This window comes from Branchiostoma lanceolatum, chromosome 4 (assembly GCF_035083965.1).
Source record: "Branchiostoma lanceolatum isolate klBraLanc5 chromosome 4, klBraLanc5.hap2, whole genome shotgun sequence".
Taxonomy (NCBI): Eukaryota; Metazoa; Chordata; class Leptocardii; order Amphioxiformes; family Branchiostomatidae; genus Branchiostoma; species Branchiostoma lanceolatum.
In genome coordinates, this window is record NC_089725.1 from 4,468,023 (window position 1) to 4,476,951 (window position 8,929).

The following is an 8,929-nucleotide window of genomic DNA, read 5'->3' on the forward strand; positions in this document are numbered from 1 at the left end:
GGAGGGGAAAGTGGCAAAGGGCATCGCATTACTGCAAGTTGAATGGGCAACGGCTGCGCAGAGGCCTTTGTGGGGAGCGCCGAGGGTCCCAGAGGCCGAGCAGTAATCTGTCCTTGTGGTTTGATGGAAACAAAAGCGGGGGACTCCGGCTTGGCACATGACGGGGCATGAAAACTGTCACTTTTCTTTGGTGGCACAGGTTGTGTCCCCGGAGAGTCGGACCAATCAAAATTAAAATTACTTCGGGCTGCCCCGTGGAACCCAAGCCCCATGACTCTTCCTGATTGAGACAAACAATGCAGATGCAAGTACTTCTACCCCGTCTAGGGCACGGCCACCTTAGCTGATTAAAACGGCCCCATTGACAGGATGGTTTCCATCCCTTACTTCTGACAACATTTGCTGGTTTTTCATGTGGAGAAAGGGTCTGTCAGTGCCGAACAAATGGCAGCAGGCTGACCTCCTGCCAGCAATGACACATGGAAGGCCATTCTTTTCAGCCGAGCGGGTCAGCTCAGCAGGAACGGCTGAATAACGCCCCAGAGCCAAGACTTTGTAATTGAAAATGGAGCTTGCTGTCCACTGGGGAATAGTGTTGTGTCGACCTGTCATGCTTAGAGTGCTCAATGGAAATAGGGACAATGCAAATGTGGGCATCAAAGTGGTTTAGTGCCTGTGAAATTGGCCCCATTATACTCTGTCCAATAACCTGCGGTTTTATGGGCAGTAGAGGAGAAGTCACTGCCAAAGGCAAGGGGTTGGCAGGTTTTTGATATAGGGCAAAAATCCTTCATTTTCCCTGCCGGTCCCTCAGGTAGCATTAGCCCTAAGCATCGGGACTGATGGCCAATATCCATGCACAAAACTGAATTGAACATGACCGGGTCTCCGGCAAAATGAGCTCCCAAACAACGACTTGATCCTGAATTAAATTTCGTCTCATCAACTCGATGTCCCTTTTCCTCTCAGGTGTCCCTGCCCTTCGGTCAAGCCCATCTAACCCAGCCGTCAACAACACCAGATCTCGCAATTTCCAAAGAGATTGGCTCGCTTTTACGAGGATGTCCTAAACGGAGATGTATCCACAAATTTGATCTCTGATTGGCTGCAGATGCCCGTTGACAAGAAGTGTGCATCTAAAACCCTTGGTGAAATATGAAGGGTCGAGTTTTGCTGGACAGGGCATTTGTTAATGGAAGTCAAGGAGGACAGGATAGAAGAGATGCTCCATCGCTTTTGCTTTGGGCAAATCAAACTTGATGGGTGATTACACGAAGAGAAACACAACGAAAAAGGAAATAAAAGTTGTTTTCCCTTGGTCAAGGTGGCCCCTAGGATGTGTCATTCTCAGTCCCCAAGAAGAAGCCATAACAAATCTCATGCATGTATGCAAATGTCATTATCGGCGAAGTCTTTCTTCTGGCATGCCCCATTATGCAAATCAGGTCGGTGAGGATGATTACAAGGAATTTGATGTTGAACTTGGGAGGCCCTGATTTGCACCTGCGCCGGGGAGATGGAATTTGCAGGCGTCTGCCTACCTGTGTGATGGAGGCCGTCCCAGAGGGAGGGGGAGTCATTTGCACAAGATCTTCCAGCTGAGTGTATACAGTGTGACTAGGTGTAGCGGAGGCAACCTTCCCTCTCTAAGCTCATTACTGCTGAGCTCCACAGGCTTACGATTGCATTACAATTGTCAGGCAGGACCCGAGGCAATGGCTTGATAAGCCGGCCCAAGTCCAGAAGCAATGCTTATCTTAATTCTTCAGTTGCTGTTTTCCCCTCCTGAGTTGTGCGGTGTTTGTACTTAGAGGTCAGAGGCACCCAGCGTGGAGCGGCCAACCCGGCAGTCTACGGCGAGGCGTCCCGGATGGTGAATGATGGGATGGGCACAAATCACATCTCAGCACTGAAAGGACGACAAGATAAGGGCTGTCAGAAGACAGAAAGGGATGAAGAAGAGTCGAGCGCAAAAGAAGCGGTTTTGTGCAGGACGCGGCAGATACTTTTTGCAGCTCCTATATGGGCCAGTTCTAAAGCTTGCAAATACTGTACTGCATACTTTCCAAAGCTTCAAATTTGCCTCAAACCATAAATTTGTCTTTAAAAAAAGTAATAAAGTTAAAAACCATGAAGCAAATTCAAATCTGGTCGGGACGTTATTTTAATCATAAATTTTGTAAGTTTTTATTTTTCTCCCTTTTTGGGAGAGCCCTATATAAGGTTTAAGCCACACTGACTTGCTAATATGAATGACATCTGCGTGTGCATTGATTTTTTGTCCTTTTCCAAAAAAACAATAATTATTGCAATCACACTGTGAATTGTACATTAGGAGCTGCAAAATGAGCAAATATATGCCGCAAGTCGAAAAAATAAAAAGATCGGAAAATTGATACTAAGGCCATGTTGATTTGATCATATGGATGACATCCATGTGCGCATATCTATTTTCGTCCGTTTGACGAAGAATCTATATTTCTGTAATACACAATTTTTATGATTAGTTTTGTTCATTTCACAATGAAGGCAACATCTTTTTTGTCAACCTTTGTTTATTTGCACGCTCCTATCAGTTTTGGGGTCTCCAGAGGATGTCATCCATATAATCACATGAACGTGGCCTAATGTCAAAGAATGCCTACTGCAGAACGTACTGATCTTGTCATAAACTTACTCCTTGCGCAATATGTATTTCGAGCCCTGAGCTAACTTTTCCAAGAAAATGTGAAAGAACAAAAAAACTGAATTATATTGTGTTTTGGTATACCAGTCATTTGTAAAACCTTCATGACTACTTAGATGTCATAATTAAGGTACATTTTTTTGCCCAACTTTTTACACATGCTCGCATCAGTTTTGCAGTGCCTAGAGGATGTCATTTCTATAATTAAATCAGTACGGCCCAAAGGTGTACTAAAAGGGATATACATGTACGTATCAGTAAGTCTTATCCCTATGATAGCGTGCGTCTTAATTGCGTGTGTCCAGGTGTGTCCACGTGTGCACACCTGTGACTACCTGACCTTTTTCCAGGCTGATCCTGACAGATAACGACATGTAAAACCTGCGGGATGAAAGGATGTCCTTGAAGGACAGACATATGGCGCATGTTTACACCTGCTGGCCCTGAAGCAAGCTGCTGCCTTTGTAGGGGATAAAATAACACTTGGGACTAATCACACACCAGAGCTTGTGTATCACGGTGGATACATTATCTTGATGTATGTGCAAAATTGAGACTTGGACTCTCAAAAGGAAATATTCGTTTACAAGGATACAATTTTTTCACAGTATTTCACAGAAAACACAGACCTCCAGAAAAATAAAAAATATATTTAGGAAGCAAAAGAAGTTTACCATGGCTGGGATTCAAAAGAAAAATTGATTTTTTCTTTTTTTAATTCACTGAAAGCTACTGAAGTTTTCTATGAAGTGTATAAAGAGACAGTTTTGGAGAAATATATTGTTACCAAATTGCTCGCTCTCCTTGTAAAAAAATCCTTTGTTTTGTAGAGTCCAAGTTTCAATTTGGCAGAATTCTCAGGTGAGTTGAAATCTGGCTGCAACTCTGGAATCATAATTGAATTGGAGGCTGAGTAGGCATGATACGTTCTTAATTCTCCTTATGAATTTATCAATTATCTAACGCTTAAGTCATTAGGCACAAGGACTTATGCAGTCATCATTGTAAACCCCCAAAGGGGGTCATGCAAAGTGGGAGATAGCGCTTCACTAGAACTTCCAGTTCCAAGGTTGCCAGATCTTTAACCACAAGTCGATGATGACACATGTTGGTTGACATCCATAATCTTGAAGTCTGTAAGTTGGAAAAATGCTAAAAAAAGCCAGTCTCCAAGCAGATGTTGGAAGACCAAATCATCACTTTTTCCTAGCTGTTAGAAACAGCCTTGCTACCATCTGCATTTGTAACTTACAGGAACAGTATATGCAGGAGTATTTGAAACGTAACGATTTTGCCTTCCAACAAAGCTAGCTATATAGGTTTGAAAGGTTTTCCATATTTTTCAGGGATTCTATCTCCAAGAACTTCCCTGCATTTTGAAAATTGCAGCTGATTTTTCTCAGCTAGCATTGATGACACTTCTTTATTTCACAATATCCATTCCTGTCATCCAATGTAAAAATGAATAAAAAAGTGCCTCTGGTGAAAAAATTCACAGGTCAGGATTTCATGTAGACTGCATTGTATGATTTCCTTGCTTGCTATCAGATCAAATCTTATTACAGAACAACCAACAACAAGATATCAAAGAAAGATATATAATCATACCTCCGTGAAATATCTCAATTTTTTGTTAATTTCTTGTTTGATTTATTAATCATTGTGAATTTCTCGCTAATTCTGTCTATGCATTTTCCTGCCTTCCTGAGGGACATTCTGCCCGCTCCAACTTTAAACCTGGCCCAAACCAGCCTTTGAGTATTGCAGAGTGTGGGTACAATTCAGCCCCGGAACAAACCTCGACCCGGCCAGTGGTAACAAACCTGAACACACCAAGACAAACCAAAAACGATACCCGTACTCTATTTTCACGGAGGTAACAACAATCCTGCCAACATTTTTACAGAGTCCCATAGATGACTACCCCTCCTGACGTGTGCCTTAGGCTGCTTCAATTCATTTCCTTGGTTCATGAACATTAAATCAAATAAAATTCTAGAAAGAGGACTGCCACATAACCATTCCATCCCTTAAGGTCTCATTCCTGAGTTACTCCACGTGTAGACTCCCAAAGAGTCCGTACATCAAAAAAATGAACGGCTGCATGAAGTGTGTTTATAACGGTGGGAAATTTCCTTTTAGCCAGCCCAACTGATCTCAAGCGTCAAACTGATGAAAGCTTGTTTGTAACTGAAGAAATTAGCAGGTAAAGTTCGGCAACCGTGCGCGAGGTCGGACTAGCACAGCCGGGCATTGTAGGTGATGCGGTCATGCGCTTACAGCTGGAAAGTGACTTTTTTGGGGGTGTAGCTAAGTGCAGTTTGTAATTGCTATAAAAAGAGATTGTAGATCTATGCAATTTTTTTACATGATCTAGGGTAAATGTGCTCAACAGAGAATGAATGACATTGGTGCATAGTATAGCTTCATTGCGAACGCGCCCATGTAAAACACGTATTATAACATGTAAGCCTATGGGCGAAAAAACTTATGAATGAAACTTTTAACTGTGCATACCAAGGTACAGACTTTCCCATTAGACTCACTTTTCATGTTGATCTTCCTGTTGAGTACTAGTTTTCAAACTCAAGGAGCAGCAAGTCAAATTAGTGTGGCTTTAGAACACATAACCTTTAGCATTCTGGATCACCAGTATAACCTATATGAAAATATGGGGTCGCTCACAATTGCAAGGGTTAATCTACCCAATTCCATGCTTGTTTTCTTTCATTACAGAAACACTTTGAAACCTTTCTTTTTCTACTATGCCTGCAACTTGCCTTTAAATTTTCTATAAAAAAAAGGAGACTGAACAAGCAGTCGTAAAATTTATGAAGTAAAATTCATGTTGCCAATTAAATAACTACATGTATATAAAAATTGTATTTAAAGAAAAAAGTTCTAGAGAGATATTGTGTTTTGTATCTTTAAGATACACCTGGAGTCTGATTAGCAAAAATGCATTATTTTTCTTCTTCTGTGATTCTGTACTTTTTTTCTGTTACTGTACAAATTACTGTGAAAATCTTGAAATGTTTTTCTAGGTTTTTGACCATCATTAAAGCCATGACCTCACCACTGCAGGCATGCATTTCAATTGTATTGCTACTGTATTACAGAACTTTTCAACCATGGAGTTAAAACACCACAATAAAACCCTTTCACATTCTATCTAGAAACTTAGTAAATGAACTGTTTGATCCATAGTTCAAAGCCCTTACACCCCCCTCCCCCACCAATAACTACCTTCCTCTCAATTTCAGAACTAGAGGTGACAGTACCCCAGGTCACATCGTGACACAGTCACCTCCACCCCTTAACCTCCACCCCATTGGGGTTTCCATTGATTGATGCACTGAGGTGGCGGGTCAGTGATTTTGGCAGGACTCACAGATGACTGATGATATGATTTACTATCTGTCAAAACTGCATCAAAGAAAAATGTATCTTTTCCCCTACAACTCACTTTAAAATCACTCCTGACCTTTTCCTTTATTGTAATGACCAGTGCCACACCCTCCTCTTCCCAGTTTTTATAATTATTTCAGTTTATTACAATAGGCGACTAGACAGCAAAATAACAGGATAAAGTTATGTCTTCTATTAGTTGATCAGATTGATAGAATTGAGAATTAAGGAAAAATAACCCAAAAATGAAACTGTCAAGACTGGGATGGGTCATTGGTTTCAAAATAGCTTCATAGATGGATGACAAGGATGATGCATTATTAAGGTGTCAAGAAAAGTATCATGGGGACGCTATTAATACCCTCTTGACAAGCCACTGACCTTCCTGTAGTCCTTCCAGATGGTGTTGTCCCATTTCTCTGTTCCTGGGTAAACAACAGAAACTTACAAAAACAACAACAACAGTGAAAATACATCTATCAGGTACAAGTTGATGTGGACAGGTGAAACAATGACAGGTAAAAATGTTTTTTTTTTCTTCTTTGGTTGGTTTTCTGACAGGCTTTCTCAACAGAACAACACATTTTCAGCTTCAATAAAAAAGAAAAGCCTTACCTTGCATTTTTCTGTGCAAAAGTTCACTTCATTTCTCCCAACAGTGGCAGGTAGTGATGGAGAGACCAGTACGGACTAACTTACATTTTATTCCCCTTTTTGTTGCAGCTAAGGACCCACGCTGACTGGATTATATCGATGACATTCATACTATGACATACATACAAAAAAAGTTTGGGACCATACTGTAAATCGCACAAAGAAGCTGCAAAATGAACTAATATATGCCATAAATTGAAAAAAAAAAATACCAGGAAGTGGATACTTTTGTCATAGAAAGCGTTAATTACAAAGTCAATTAAAGAAGATGTGAAAGGACAAAAATAAAGAATAAAATAAAGAATATATCATTTGGAATACCATTTTCTGTAAGTTCAGTTATTTGTAAAAACCTTCCTGACCGCTTAGATTTCAGACTGAAGGCAACTTTTTTGGCCCAACTTTTTTTTCTGCACACTTGCATAAATTTTGAATTAAAATTACTCAGAGGATGTCATCCATATAATCAAATCAGTGTGGCCTTATTTCGACTCTCAAAAAAGATATTGACAACCATTTCTCGTGGGTAATTTTGTACACAACTGTGTCCTTCAATTTGTTGTGGTGATGATTGTTATTCGCCCGTTCATTGTCCAATTTAACGCCCCGCCCACCCATCTATCTGTTCATCCATCTAAGTGTACTGACCCACCCACCCATCCACACATCCTTCTATCATTCATTAACCCACTCACCACACATCCATCCACCTATCCGTTCAGCTGTCCTTCCATCAACACATCTCTTTTTACATGCATCATTCAACATCGAATTCATTTGTTCACTTATCTACTTGCAAAAGCATCTACGTGTCAATCACCTAAACACACCCCAGACATCTAACATCCACCTGTCAATCACCCAAACCACTCATTCACCCATCCACATGTCAATCACGCAACCTGCTCATCCACCCGTCCACCTGTCAATCAACCAACACTCATCTACACATCCACCTGTCAATCACACAACCTACTCATCTACATATCCTGTCAATCACCCAACACACTGATCTACACATCCACCTGTCATCACCCAACACACTGATCTACACATCCACCTGTCAATCACCCAACACTCATCTACATATCCACCTGTCAATCACACAACTCATCTACACATCCACCTGTCAATCACACAACACTAATCTACATATCCACCTGTCAATCACCCAACACATTCATCTACACATCCACCTGTCAATCACCCAACACTCATCTACATATCCACCTGTCAATCACACAACCTACTCATCTACACATCCACCTGTCAATCACTCATCACTCATTTACATATCCACCTGTCACCCAAACACCCCAGACATCTACACATTCACATGTCAATCACCCAATCTACTCATTTACACATCCACCTGTCAATCAATCACTCATCTACACTCCCAATTGGCCAATCAACTGACCCACACATTTACCTGCCTATCAACTAACCCATCCTTTCACACACCTACCTGTTAATCACCCAACTCATCTTAACATCCACCTGTCAATCACCCAATTCACTGGTCTACATCCACATGCACAACCCAGATCATTCCATGTCTTTGACCCATCTAATGACCCATTCTTCTCTGTCCAGTCCCCCCATCCTACATTTTTCTCCTACAACTGCTTTTCTCCTCTTTAAAAACAAAACAAAACAAAAAAACAACAACAAAAAAACAGGCAGACATCTTTTCTTGGACACCCCTGCAGTGATTTCTCTCACTTTTGATATAGGCAGCAGGGTACATGAATCCAGGAACTCTACTTGGTGACATTCAAGTCCATTGACAGTGGAAACATGCTAGCATCTGTGATACTGAAGGACTTCTTATCATCAAGTGACATTTTGATCAAAGATTGACATAATCAAGTTGAATTGTGTTGAAGTTCAAGTTCAAGAGCCTTGACATGGACATTGTTAGAGGGCTGGGTGTATGTGGACGAGGGCAGTCTCCTGACAGTTTGAGTTTGTCACACCTTGATCTTACATTCTAATTTCTTCCATACTGTTTCAATCTTGATTGATCGCATAATCTTATTGATTAAACAATAATAAGTCAATGTTAAATGCAATGCTTTATGATAGGCCAGGCTTATTGAAAAGAAGTGACCAGTCTACTGGATAAATGTTTCAGAATATGAGCTATCCTTGGTTATCCAGCAGAGCAACAACACTCGA